The 15,223-nt window shown below is 41.7% G+C and overlaps 1 protein-coding gene across 1 annotated transcript in view; it reads left to right on the plus strand.

Moving 5' to 3' along the window:
- The window catches only part of LOC145981994 (putative G-protein coupled receptor 139), an 826,163-nt gene that overhangs the window by 361,171 nt on the left and 449,769 nt on the right, over window positions 1-15,223 (plus strand). Inside the window, exon 3 of the mRNA XM_083115523.1 lies at window positions 13,441-13,489. The gene's annotated coding sequence lies outside the window, so the exon portion shown is untranslated. The remainder of the gene's footprint in view (window positions 1-13,440; window positions 13,490-15,223) is intronic.

Below are 15,223 nucleotides of genomic sequence, written 5' to 3' on the forward strand. Positions count from 1 at the left end.
CCGGACAGTCCTGGTTTTTTAGTGCTGTCCGGGATTGCAAAATGCCCGGGGTTTTGAGAATCTGAACATGAAAATAGCTACCGGTGTAGAATAGTCACGACCAGAATTTATGACCGGCAAGGATCGATCGATTATAAGGATCGATTATACCTTTTCTTTCTTCGAGATATCGACTTCCAAGCGCTTCCGTTTCCGTACTTCCATGAGCGTCTTGGTGGTCTTGCAAGCGTGTGCAGTAACTCGTCTACACGTTGATCATTATAACTATTTCAATGGCTTTGCATTTGGCAATGGGCAAAAGAAGGTGTGTATTTAACGTTAACCTGCAGCAGCAATACAAATTCTTGAAACTGTGTGCAATGTACACTCTGTCATGGAGTATCTTCTCTTGCACATAAAGGAAGAGGTGGTATTGAAGTTTGCTATGTCTTTGCCTGGAACATCTGCTCCAGTTGAGAGAGTATTTTCAATTATGGGGAATATTTAGTCTGCAGAAAGAGGTAGACTTCTAGTATCCACTGTTAAACATCTGCTGAATGTTAAAATTAATTCAGAACTTTCATGTTGTAAATTTTATGATGGTATTACGGGGTAATGCCTCCTGCCATCCAAGATCTTTAATAATGCATCAATGAAGATAAACTATACATCATAGTGAAGCCTGAAGCCTCTTCTACATATGCCTACTGTTCCACATAAATACCGTTCAGTTCAATACATCTACGCCAACGTTGAACCCAAGTGTCAAATCCATGTTGGCAAAACTATGGAGTTTGTTGTCTACACTATGCCATCACTGTCTGCGTTTATCTTGAAGACATGAATTTTTTGGGACGTGGAGAACCACATGGCGCCATTGCAGCGATTGCTCTTTACTCTCTTGGTCATACATATACGCCCATGTTTCACCTCCAATGCCCAATCTTTGAAATAGTCGTTCTGATGTGCTTCAAACGCGGCCAGGAGCTTTTGCGACACTTCCTCACGCCTAGTGCGCATGTCTGCGGTCAGTTCTTTGGGAACCCACTTAGCACACACTTTGTGGTATCCTAAGTCACAGACTAAGGCCTGAGAAGATCTATAAGACACGTTAAATACGGCTGCCAACTCCTCGATTGTGATGCGCCGATTCTGACGAATCAATTCATCTGCCCGGCGTTTCTTGTCCTCTGTCATTGATGTTGATTGACGTCCGCTGCGCCGTTTTACTTGCAATATCCTTTGTTGAACCTCTTCACCCAACATCTAACATTGCTCACGTCCACTACAGTGTCCCCATAGACATTTGTTAACCTCCTATGAATTTCTACAGGGGAGCAACCCTCTTTTGCCAAGAACTCAATCACAGCTCTTTGTTTATGCCTCAAATCCGTATCATTCTAAAGAATGATGGGATCTGAACCAGTCATTGTGCAATTAATTGCTGGGTGATGTAAGTTATTCATCATTCATCCTCTAATGAGAGCACTCGTCATTGGCATGACGAGTTAACGCTTGGCAATACGAAAGGTACAAATAAGATTTAGGAATTAATCAACCAGAAAAGACAATGGTCACTCGTTGGGTTTTGTGAACCTTTGAACCTGAATCATGGCTGGGTGTTAGGATAGTTACCTGTCTATCTGATGTATGAAGATAATTACGATGAATAAAATATACGAAGTCCTCTGTTGGCTTCTCTATCGGTTGACCAGAGCGTCGTCTCACTTCTGCCCTACTGCCCTCCTAACCTCTTCTCCCTTCTCAATTCCAATCAAAAGTCCCCTCACCTCTCAGCTTGTCTCCTCTCTATATCCCTAGGCCATGGAGCTCTTCCTCCATGCCGAATCGTGTTTTTAATTGCCAATATGGAAACCGCCGACTCCATAGGCAGAAGAAACTACCTGTTTCCTGGATAGCTCAGGAGGTTTGCATAGCACAACACAGTGCATTGTTTACATGCCTCAGAGGCTGAGACAACTGAGAAAAACAAGTGAATGCCCTGGTCAACGTGAAGCATTCAGAGAGGCTTTATAAAATAAACATATAATCTTAGGGATTGATACGAATCCATGGCTTCCTTCAGTCAATTAGAAACATAAAATACACAGGTGTAATATCAATTTATTTTTTATTTATTTTTGTAAAAAAAACTGAAATTCAGCAGTAACGAGTTGATCACGAATATGTCCTGGGTTGGACCCAAAAAAATATGGTAAGCCTACTACAAGTTATTTTCCCGTTACACCAGCAGTAGTACGACAAAGTAAGGCCACACTATACTTTACACTTCTAGTGAAGGCGTATGGTCGTTTGTGAACGTGAAGTGATTAGAGCCACGCTCCTGCCGCTTTCTACCCCAAAAATGTACCCATATATTAGAAACTGGGTGGACCTCAGAGCTGCTCCAGAGAATTATTAGAGAAATTCCCACCTGAAATTCGTCCTGGTCACCCGTTGCAGCCAGACTCCTTACTGACAGAGCATTGGCAATCACCATAATCAATGTGAAATAGTTCATGGTTTTCAATACCTAATAATATCAAAATATGCAGCAAAATATACTCTGTCCCGGAAATCACTGGAGCGAACGAACGAAAGCAAGTGTCTGAGCAAGTCGTGACTCCAGAGGGCTTGACCATGAACAAGCGCGAGCGAACGGAATTGCGTGGAGGGGAAAGACGACTGCATCTACGAGCCTTTTGAAGCAGCGTGTACTGCCTCGCTCCGCCCACTAGCTTTCTCCCCCTCTTTACCGTTATGTGCGAGATAGAGTATAGACTGGGCTATTAAGTACATTTTGAACGACATGTACAGTGGCGGCGATTGGGTTCCAAAACCGGGGGGGGGGGAGACAGTATATTTCCTTTTGTAGATAAGGTTTAGAATAGTGCAGGGGAAAAGTGATGAAAAGTGGGGGCAACTGCCTCCAACGCCCTCGAGATGAGGTTGTAATAACGTAAGGCATAACTTCAAGCAATGCACTAAAAGAATTCCACCATTCGCATTTCAGAACTCTATATTTCTGAAACATTGATTCTTCTGATAAACGGTTACGTACAACGCCTTCTACACACCCACACACTTGTATGTAAATTGAAAGGATCTCACTCATCGCACAAACCTCAACCAACCTCTTCGCCTTCTGACTTCTGCCGAAATGCATTGTTAATCTAAATGCCTTCTTTATTAGGTTAGGTTTGTTAAGTTCAATTCTCTTTTTGATCAAGTCCCGAAAAATTGCAGAGAAAGCAAAATTGCTGAGAAGTTGGTTGAGGCTTGTGCGATAAGCGAGACCCAAATCGGAAAGATCTCACAATCGATGAAACTGTATTTGCTGGCAATGCTGTGAGTTGTTCAGAGAATCGAAACTTTGCCAATAGACTCGCAAGGGAGTTATTTCCTGATAAATCTTTATATTTATCTTCGAACAGAAGCTTGAGTGTGCATTGCTGGTGAATATGGAAAGCTGAGTAAACACAGAAGAGCGCTATGTGGAACTGAGTAACATCTTCCCAGTCGGAAGTACATAAAGGCTGGGAGTTGTGTAAATAAAGCTTGTTGGCCCAGTCCAACATTAAAAACTGTTATGTGTGTGGGTGGGACGTGAGTATTCACAATCGTTTCTTGTCAAAAGAGCTCTCTCTGTCCTTTGTAAGTCTCTCAACTTTGCAGTCAGGAATTTCTTCCTTTAACAGTTGATATCCACTCGCTTTGACATTCGCTAAAAACATTGTTTCCCTGGTAACCTTTGTACCGCTGTGGTTCAGTTTCTTGTATAAAGCTACACATGCTGATAATGTAATTGCGAATACTTTTGACGATGATATCCCTGAGCAGATATTATTTAGACTGTTTGCAAGTTGCTTCTTGCCTAGAAATAGAATCATGTTATTTCTTTGTCAAATTTACTTATTGACACGACCAAGGGCGCATTTACAGAGAGCGCCATTGAATTATTTTTTTTAAAGGCATGGACTAAATATTTTGTAAATTTTACTAACAATAATGTGTAATACATAGTTTTAGAACGATGTAAATTTTTTCAAGCAGAGTTGAATAATTTTAATTTTTTTTGTACCGAGCATATACTGCACATTGTATTATTTATTTAAATTATTATTCTTACTTACCTTATGAAGCTACAGACCTTGAAGGGCATTGGCCTCCATAATAACCTTAGTCCATTCTTCTCTGTTTGCAGCCTTCTGTCTCCATCGCCTCAATCCTAGATGCCTTTGATCTGCCTCTGCATCCTCCAGCCACCTCTTCCTGGGTAGCCCCTTCATTCTTCTACCTCCTGGTTTTCCGCAGAAAACTTTTTTCGCCTATCTGCTCTCCTCTATTCTTTCCACGTGTCCGAGCCACTTTAATCGTCTTATTTTTGTTTCAGTATGAGTTCTAAATTTATTCCTATTCGCCATTCACATCACCCCCACTCACGACCGGATCAAGAAAGTGTGGGGCGTTACCCCCACACCCCCTATATGCCTTCATGGCGTGGTGCTATGCACAGGGGAACACTTTACCTTTTTTTTTATTCGCCATTCTCCATTCTTCATTACAGGTGTTTAGTACACTGTAATCTCTTTCTGTCATGCAACAGCATTCTGCTCCATAAAGTACTGCTGGCCGTATGATTGTCTGATAGATCCATATCTTCAGTTTGCGTGATATTAATGATGACTTCAGTTGCTTATGTAATGCATAGTAACATCTGTTACATGCTGCAGTTATTATTATACGGGGCTGACCAAGAAATAGGATACAACCACATAAATTTACCCAGTAACGATAACATTCAACCATGCAGGGGAAAATAGTACAGCGTGTAACAAAAGTCCGGGAACACTTTAAGAAAATTATTGTAGCCAAACGAGTAGCATTACAAAGTGACAAAGTACATCATTTCAAAGAGTAAAGTTGTAAGTTTTTTCTCATTGCAGGTGTTACGTGTAGTGTAGTTCCATATATCGTCGCTAAGTGGTGTCATAATGAAGATGGCGCTTTCCGGAGCTGGTCTTTGTATTTAGGATATAACTTTTGTAGTCTGTACGGTTTCATGTTTAATTATTTACGCAAAACACGCCATACAGTCACTTTTGACATTTCCAACTCACGTGAAGCTCTGCGTATAGATTTTCTCGGACTCCTTGTGAAGGCTTCTCTCACTCGCTCAATGTCATTTTCACGCACACCTGGCCTTCCACTTCTCTTCTTGACACACAAACACCCAGTTTCAACAAACTTTACATGTCAATTGTAGATTGCCTTCCTGGTTGGTGCTGCTTTCCCGTACTTCATCCTAAATTTTCGTTGGACATCCGTTGCTCTCTTTGTTTAGTCAAATTCTAGCACGCAGAAAGCCTTCTCAGCTCCAGAAAGCGCCATCTGGATTATGACACCACCTAACGACGATATATGGAACTACACGTAACACCTGCAATGAGAAAAAAAAACTTACAACTTTACTCTTTGAAATGATGTACTTTGTCACTTTGTAATGCTACTCGTTTGGCTACAATATTTTTTTTAAAGTGTTCCCGGACTTTTGTTACACGCTGTACGATTTAAACCAAATAAGATAGAACGGGTAAGAGAGACAGATTTGCTATGTAGTGGCAGAATGGCTGATTTAAGTCAAAAATATGCACAGTAAGGCGATCCGCACTACTATGTAATGAATGTATTTTGCATTTTTGTTATTTAACGTCCCTTTTCTGTTACTTTTGGCGACGATGTGGACGAGTGATTATTAGATGTAATTTATGAAGGGGCACTCCCATATAACACCCATTCCGAGCAAAGTGGCAAGTACGGAAGTAGACTACTTATCGCACTAGATCACCTAACCGGGCGATACAAAGGGAAGTGTGTACGGGCCTTCTGACAAAGCATCCAAACCTCGCTTAATCACAACGGGCTACAACACCAAAGGTTGCGGGTCCGAATACCGAAATGGGCTTCGAGAGTGTCCGTTCGTCAATTTTATCATATATTCATCCTCAAGTTCCCGATTAGTCACAAGTGGCAGAAATACGAAGGAAAGTAAACCAAGTAAATAATCTTATTTCCCCGTAATACACCCCTGTAAGCTGCCTTGGAGGCCAACAAGGCCCTGGTGCCTCCACTCGCGGCGATGATCCACGTATCATGATGGTGTGATTCTGCGTTTCCTTATATGTGCTGAGTGCCCCTTTACAGCCTCAGCTTTTATCTACGGTCTAAAGATTTTATTTCTTGTAGATAGTTTGGTTTAAGTTGTTTTTAATAGTCTATGACAGGATTAGTTTTATCAATTGATTAGCGACCCCGAAAACTATGGATTCCACACTAATGTCGGTCCATTTCGATTATTTTTACATGTCGCCACCTTCCCACCCCCACCACTAGGGGTACGAAAGGTGTCTTGAAGTTGAACGACATTGGCAGTGTCATTATTCATCTTAACTACCTCGAAAACTATGGATTCCACACTAATATCGGTCGTTTTCGCTTATTTTTACATGACACCCCCTTTCCACCCCTACCCCTAGGGGTGCCATGGGTGTCTTGGAGTTGAACGGCATGGGGAGGGGGCGTCACTATTCATCTTAATGACCCCGAAAACAATGGATTCCACACTAACATCGGTCGTTTTTTATTATTTTTACATGTCACCCCTTTCCCTCCCCTCCCCCCGGGGTACCAGGGGTGTTCTTACCCCCACAGTATTTCTTTCCAGGTTGCAAGTGATACGCGCTCCAAGTTTGGTTGAAATGGCTCTAGACGTTCGAGAGTTATGCAGGAACAAACATACACACGCACACACAGCCACATACATCCATTTTTATATATTAGATTTAGGAAGAGTTTACCATTTATATTTTCTTGTTAAGGCCCTGCCCTTAGGTTTGTACAGGGTGACATAAAAGTACCATTACCCCGTAGGTATGTGAGTCTGTGCTGTGGTAACTGTGGTAACTTCAACTTCAAGCCAAATGACTTATCGATCGTGTCTGGTTTCAGCAAGATGGAGCACCAGCCCATTATTCGATTGCAGTGCGAAAATATCTTAATGAAGTGTTTCGTAACTGCATTGTGGGGTTATATCAAACAGCAAGTTGCCGTCACGCGTTACCACACAACTAACGAACTTATAGAAGCCGTTCGGCATGCATTTGCCACCATCACTAGCACCACGCTGCGTAGAATTTCACACCGTACCTGGAGGCGCATAATTCTCTGTTATGAAAAGGATGTTGTCCACACAGACATTCTTGACTATATTGTTGTCTGTAACGTCTCTTATCTTACTCTACTTACTTCAGATCCATAACCTTCCCCTGTCGCAAAATACATAGGGGGTAATGGTACTTGTGGCTCACCCTGTACTACTCTTAAGAGGCTCTCACGTATTCTGTGATAGTGTATGTGCTGACGTATCCATAATATAAAAAGTCAATCAATCTACAGGGTGTAGCATAAATATATTTTTGCTTATTTCGTTTTCATTGCGAGAGTTTCTGTAATTCTGTTAGCAATACTCATTGATTGTCATTTGCATTACCAATGTACACCTTGTTGTGATGTTTGTATTTTTTTAAAATAAAACGTAGTATTAGTAGTAATTTAGTAGGCGTAACTCGAACCCAGGACGTCATAAATAAATATGCTAATCATGTTATAAAAATGGGTCCCGTTGTAGCGTTGGAAAAGAGCTTAAAAGCAAATCACGCCAGCGACCTTCAGCGGAGTTGGAAAAACTCCGCTGACATTGGATTGGGCCGGCAGAATATGAAAATCGCTAAATCAACGTTTATGCTCAGAAATCGCCGTTGGCAAGGGACGCTCTGAGCCAGCGGATTTACCGATCAAAAAGTTCGAATATCAGTTAAATACACTGCTCTCCATAAATTAAGCAACAAATGGTGATCATCCAATAGAATCAAACACAAGGCCGGAGGGTGTACATATTTTATTTGTAACGAAAGAAACAAGTGTCCCACGCCTTACAGAACAGAAGAAACACAAAACAAGGTACACTCGTGGGCAAAAGAAGTGAAATGTACGCATGGAGCCTTACAGGTGGTAAACGTTGGAGACGGAAAGTGACCGTTGTCTGACACTAATAAGGGATATGATCACCGCGTGCAGCAATGCACGCCTCACAACGCCGCTGCATGCTGCCAATAAGGTTGTCCACCAACTCATTGGGTATGAGGGTCCATTGTTAGGAGAGAGACAGTTGAAGGTCTTGGAGTGTTTGTGGAAGGGGCACAAGGCCAGCGAGACGTCTCCCCAGAACATCCCGCATGTGTTCAATGGGGTTAAGGTCCGGGGAACGGGATGGCCACACCATGCGTTGAATATGGTGTTCGTCCAAGAACCGATCGACTAGTCCTGCCCTATGGGGACGGGCATTATCATCCTGCAGAATGAAGCCTGGACCTCGTTCTCGTGCGAAGGGTTCCACATAACGTGCAAGGACCTCATCCCTATAGCGCTGACCTGTCATGGTGCCACGTGGGAGGATATAGAGGTCAGTACGTCCACCAATAGAAATGCCACCCCATACAAGCACACCTCCACCACCATATCTGTCCCTTTCAAGAATATTGGAGGGATCGTAACGAGTTCCTGCCTCTCTCCAGACCAATCGGCGTTGCAAATCACTGTCCAGTGAGAACCTGGACTCATCAGTGAAGAGAACGGACCACCACTGGTCCAGTGTCCACTTCACATGTTCTCGTGCCCAACGTAAGAAGGCTGTTTTCTGACGCTGGGTGAGTGGTATACACAACACTGGTCTCCTGGCATACAACCCACCCTCGTGTAGCCATCTGCCTACTGTACTCGTTGACATAGGCCGTCCTGTGGCAGCAATAGCCGCTGCACGCACTTGGGTAGTTGTTGCGGACCTGTTACACCGACTTGTCAAACAGATATATCGGTCATCCCTGACCGATGTCACACGCGGTCGACCTCCACTGAAACTCCACGATGCATTTTGAGTTTTCTGGAACTTGTTCCATAACCTGCTGACAACTGAACGATCGACATTGAGCCACCTGGCCACTTCGACCTGACGCTGCCCTGCTTCTAGTCTACTGATGGCACGCCACAGTAATTCATCAGCCAAATGATGCCTGGTTGCCATATTCGACCCTTTCCGCGCACTTGACTCACCTCTGCACTCTCCAGATAGAGACACACACCTCTTCCGTGCACGCGTGTTTTCGAACTCCAATACCTGGTACGCCAGAAATCCGTGCGAGGGCACGATGATCGCACTTAATGACTCACCTGTTTTCCCTAATGCATTCGTTGCTTTCTTTCAGCGTGCCCACCACTCTTCTTCTCTTTTCTCCAACTGTTTTCTCTTTTACCTCACATTTTCTTGTTGTTGCTTAATTTCTGGAGGGCAGTGTAGCTCGTATCGCGTACACAGTCGTAGCCTCGGAATTATACAGCGTGTTCAAAAAGTGACGCAACCTTATGAGAAATCTTGTGAATTGTTCTTGTTTCATTATAGGTGCTCAGTTACTTATTGTAATATATGTTTGTAAACCGGGGCTGTTCAGGAACTTGTCGTACAACCGCTTGATGGAGGAGTTGCTCTTATGCGTCCACTACACTTATTTAATGACGTCCTGGTATACGGGTGGAGGCAATCTTCGGGGTTTGTTAATGCTTCAAGGTTGTAACAGAAGAAAAGTTGCGTTTGGTGTGCCATATCACGTAGTCTCTGAACGATATGTAACAATGGTTAGATAATTTGTTAACACGTTGTCAGCTGATAAGTTGGAATGCACATGATTTCAACAGGACAATGTCACAGCCCACACAGCTGGGAACACAATGCGTTACTTGGAAGAGTGTTTTCCAGGACGACTGATCTCAGTGGGGTTATGGCCACCGCGATCTCCAGATTTATGCCTCCAGACTTCTTCTTGTGGGGTTATCTTAAGGACTCCGTCTACGTTACTGATCTGCACAGTATTCCGGAATTGAAAGACAATATTCGTAGCTGTGTTGGGAACATCTCACAGATAACATTGAAAAGGGTTTTCAAGAACATGGTTCGTCGTGTCCACTTGTGTGAAGAACAAAACGGCAGTCACTTCCAGCACTTAATGTAAACAATGGAATAAGAAATGTTTTCCCATAAGGTTGCGTAACGTTTTGAATACCTTATACAATCAGTTGTACTAAGAAGGTTATGGCGTAAATAGTTGTTTTATCCGACTTAAAGTCGGATTATCGATCGGTGCTAAAGAAGTTACAGCGAGTGTTTCATCAGTGTTCATCTACATCGAGTTCTACAGGTAACGAACGTTCCTATATCCTTGTCTATCATTCTCTCACAGCCATGCCAGACCAGTCAATTGAAGTGTTTAAATTTAATCGTAAGTGTCGTTCTTATTTCTTATTTCGAAGCACGAATCACAAGTCCGCTCGTTCCGTTGCTGTCTTGCCCCGTTCCCTTGCTGTGTGGTCCACGCAGAAAACAGCCTATTTCTCAACTTCAAATTAAAGATATCGCTAACCCCTAAGCCAGGGTGATAGGGCATGGACCTTGAAAGATAAACTGACGGTAACTTAACCAGTAGGTTGAGTGTTCAAGTCACGGGAAAGTATGATTCTCGATTTGAAATTCAGCGAAAATGCTAAATTTACACGATTTTTTAAAATTGAATAAAAATGTAAGTTCTAGAATAAAAGTTTCAACTTTTGTTAGAAAGCAAGATTCGTCCTTCCCCTACAAGAATATATGCAAGGAAAGCTAAGCGTGATGGGTAGAGTACGTTTTTCGAAGCACGAATCACAAGTCTGCTCGTTCCGTTGCTGTCTTGGCCCGTTCCGTTGCTGTGCGGTCCACGCAGAAAACAGCCTATTTCTCAACTTCAAATTAAAGAAATCGCTAACCCCTAAGCCCCTTGCTTGGTTGAGTGTTGACGTTGCTCTTCAGAGCTATATCACCCCTATTACGATACACCTCTCACAGCCTATAAACGTCGAATACGAGGCTCTCACATAGCCTATCTACGATCCCCTAAATCTATACAACATGGTGTTTAGACGCAATCGCTTACAAGGAGACAGCGTTTTCTCTTTGCTCAGGACATTCCAAGTTAGCTACTTTGCGTCATATTTATTCGAGACCACCACAATTCAACAGATATATCTTAACCGGAATTCTAACAGAGTACCTCTGTCTTCGCATGCGTTATATTAACCACTACGCTACCAACGCCGACTTTAAGGACAAAGAAACACTGTAGTAGTGCTTCATTATCAGAATAAGGGAGAGATTATTTTCTGCCAATACAAACCCGTTCAACCATCAGACGCTCTTCGATTGGCTGTAATCGGACACTAATACCTGGCAATTGCGTGTTTACCTTGCTGCCGTAGTCCGTAATGGTGCACAACCTGGAAACAACAGGCTCACCGCCAAACGACTCTAGCAACGGCCCCATTAACCATTACTTTTGCTGTGCGCAGTGCTTCGCAAGGTGGCCTAACTGCCGACAATGGAAGCACCTGCGATTATTAACAGTATTTTAGGTCTGCAGGGTTCATTAAGGACATAAGAGTCTTAAATGCGGAAATCAATGCCTTACGCCTTGCTACAGTTGCCAAGATAATGTTTTCGAGTGTCGACGTTGCGCAGTTTCGAAGCTTTTTAATGAGCACGACTTTCTTGCTTATGCCTCATAATTGACCTCCAAATGAAGTCTCTAAGCGTTGTAGAAGCTTGCTAAGGGTATTTTCGTTTCAGAAGAGTGGCGTTGGTTATTTTACTGGGGAAGAAAGGAATTGCTCCTTTGGGAGTAATCCTTTCTCCCCCTTTCCACAGGTTTTCCTCATTTTTTCTTGGATGCGATTTCGAACTGGTACACGTGCTACCACAGCTACTGTCCAATCCCGTGCAAGTGTACGTACAATGACCCTTCTCTTTGTTAACTGTTGCCAAAGAGATATAAAAATGGATGTATGTGTTTATGTATGTATGTTTGTTCCGGCATAACTCTCGAACGCCTGGAGCAATTTCAACCTAACTTCGTACACATATGACTTACAATCTGGAAAGAAATCCTGTGGGGGTAAGACACCACTGGCACCCCCTAGAGGTGGGAAGGGGGTGGCATGTAAAAATAATCGAAAACGACCGATATAAGTGTGGAATCCATACTTTTCGGGGCTGCTAAGATGAATAGTGACACTCCCAATGCCGTTCAATTCCAAGTTCATTTTACACTATAGTTAGAATTCATTATTTTCCTGTCTAATAGAAGATTGAGATCAATAAATATTCGCGCAATGCTGGGCAATCAGATAGTATTACGCGTATATAAAAAAGGATATATCGTGGTTAGTTTTTCAGAGAAAAATCTCCAACGGTTCATTATCGTATTGCCTTATGTCAATTTTGAGCATCTATCTTGCACTTAAGGAGGCCAAAATTTGTTTTTTTTTTGCAATCGTGGCAAAGAAACAGGTGGGGGTCCCGGGAAAAGGAGGGTGTCTACCCCACAGTATATGTTACCTCTCAACGCTAGCAGCTCCACAGCTGCTCTGCTGTTTTCTGTCCTTGACGCACAGTGTACAGTCGGAAAGTTCACACTGCACGACGTTCTTGCTGCCCTCCAGAAGTGCAAGCAAACTACTCAAGCCTGACTTACGAAGTTGCAAATTTTCTTTGTAATTGACTTAATTATTGACTTAAAGTTTCTAAGATATAAAAAGTTTCTAAGATATTTATATTTTAAAAAATATAATAGACCACCACAAATGACAACGCCCTACAGAGACCTCCTTCTGGAATTTAATTTCGAAACCCTTAGCAATAGGCGAAAATTGTTAGATCAATTGTTCCTGTACAAAACGGTAAACGGCATATTAGATAATAGTTTATTTCTTGGACAAGTTCAGTTTAATATAAGGAAGACTAATTTACGTTGTAGAAATATGTTCATCCCAAAAATTCCAAAAACACAAAAATTTAAGAGCTGCCCGATTAATAGAATTTGTGACATGTATAATGAAATTATGATTTATAATCATTCCATAGATTTTCAATGCCATTCTTGACTTACAAGAATACATTAAAGACAATTTTTGAAAGTACGAATATGCAATAGTTAATACATAATAACATGTTAATACATAGTAATATACGTAATATACTCAAGATTATATGATTAGGCTATTATTATTATTATTTTTATTTTACTTATAAACTGTTCTGTATGTTTATACTTCTGTAATGAATACAATTTGTGAATAGATTGCATATGTATCCATCGTAATTGAAGTTGTATTGTAATTCTGTAATTTTGTAATTATTATTTATTATTATTAATATTAATATGTACGCCTTCTGTAATTGGAGGATATACCTCTGTTGCAGGTAATAATAAATAAATAAATTATCCAATTTGCAAATTTGTGATAATAATTTTATCTTGTTTTCAGGTTGTTCCTCGTAGAAGAGAGTGACTATTCTCACCCATATCGGGATCTGGTAAGTACATATTTTCACATATTTCGATTTTTGTTTTTGTATTTATTTACCTGTTCACTTTCAGATGATGTGATTTTTCCAGCAGCTACATTACCCAAAATATCTGGCAACAGGAAATATATATCCAATTATTATTATTATTATGGAGAACGCATCTCTTAATAGTACGTATGACTGTGTTGAACGCGCTTGTGCTCACAGTCGCCACAGGATCGCCTGATTCCCTCTGGAATGAGGAAAAAGTTTCCACTTATTTTCTTGATTTGTAACTCCATTTCTTATACTTGAATTTCCTTTCCAGCTTTCGATCATCTTTTCTCAGTTTTAGCATCTTATTTTTTCGTGCTTACTTCTTCTCTACTTGATCTTTTCTTTTTGAGTTTTCACTCCATACTTTATTTTTCTTTCTCTCTCTGTTTTTCTGTCTCTCCCCATGCCCCTTTGTCTTTCCCTCTCGCTTCTCTATTTCGCTATCTCTCTGTGTCTTGCTTGTTGATTTCTCTTCCGTCTTCGCCTTATGCTACTGTATTTCTCTTCTCTTTCGTCTTTTCTTTCTCTCTGGTTCTCACCTCTCTTAACTATCTTCCCCTCTCTCATTGTGTATTGATTCTTTAATATACGTTCTCTTTGAAACGTTCTTCTTTTATCGTGACGTCAACGTTTTCAATTTTGACCATTACCTTGTATAATGTGCCACATATGCATATTAAAATAGTTGTGTGGCATCCAGATAATATATCTTTCCTAACGGCAGGCAATTTTAATTTGACATTATTCTTTGTCTAGTGGTTTAAACTATACTTATTCTAACACTAAGGTTCGAGAGATGAAATTTCTCTAGTCTTCAGGTGATTTTTTTTCTCGAGGTGCGAATCGCGCCTACGACAGACCTTTCATTTTTACTGCAAATCTGTTGCTCTAACCAACTTCACGGTGCCCCTAGAATTGTCTATACCATGTCCCAACTAACTCGGGAGCAAAGTCAGGTGAGGCCAGAGCAAAGCAGTACACGCTTCTCGAAGGCTGTAACTGCAGTCCACCCTTCCTTTCACGCAATACCGATCCCTTTCGCATCTTCATTAGTGGAGCCGTCACTTGCGTCATTACTTGCGCAGGAACTTGTTTTCGTTCGCTTGGTGCAGAGATTGCCGGGACAGAGTATACTAATTTTTGCTCCATTTATGCTAATATTTGTAATTTTTGAGAGGGAACCATATGTGCTTAAATTCAACGAGGGGAGAGTGAGAAGTTTTGAGCCTCAGATGGAAGGTTGTTAAAATTTTGGAGGATGTAAGGTTTGAGTTTTAGCACACTCTGTGCAAACTTTTATGAAATTCAAATGTTTTCTTCTATATTTTTGTCAGGTTGTAAATGAATGAAGTGTCAGAGAAGAGAGTGGCCGTGATTCGGTACCTCTGTCGTCAAGGCCTCACTGCACAGGCTGCTTTGGTCGAGCGTGGCTTCACCGCACTTCCCCATCCACCTTATTCCCCCGACCTGGCCCCGTTAGATTTTCATATTTTCCCTGCTATGAAGAATTCACTTCCACACGGACGAAGGCGGTCATTCAGTGGTGTGAGACTCAGGAGAAATCATTCTACCAGATAACTGTAAACAATTGCAACACAGAATGCATACATAAGTGCCTTGATCTGAGGGGGTGATTATAGAGATTATGTGATTATGTAGAGAAATCATAATGTGAAACTGTAGCTCAAACACCCCTTCCCTGTG

The sequence above is a fragment of the Lepisma saccharinum genome, chromosome 30 (genome assembly GCF_977018435.1).
Source record: "Lepisma saccharinum chromosome 30, izLepSacc3.1, whole genome shotgun sequence".
NCBI classification, from domain to species: Eukaryota; Metazoa; Arthropoda; class Insecta; order Zygentoma; family Lepismatidae; genus Lepisma; species Lepisma saccharinum.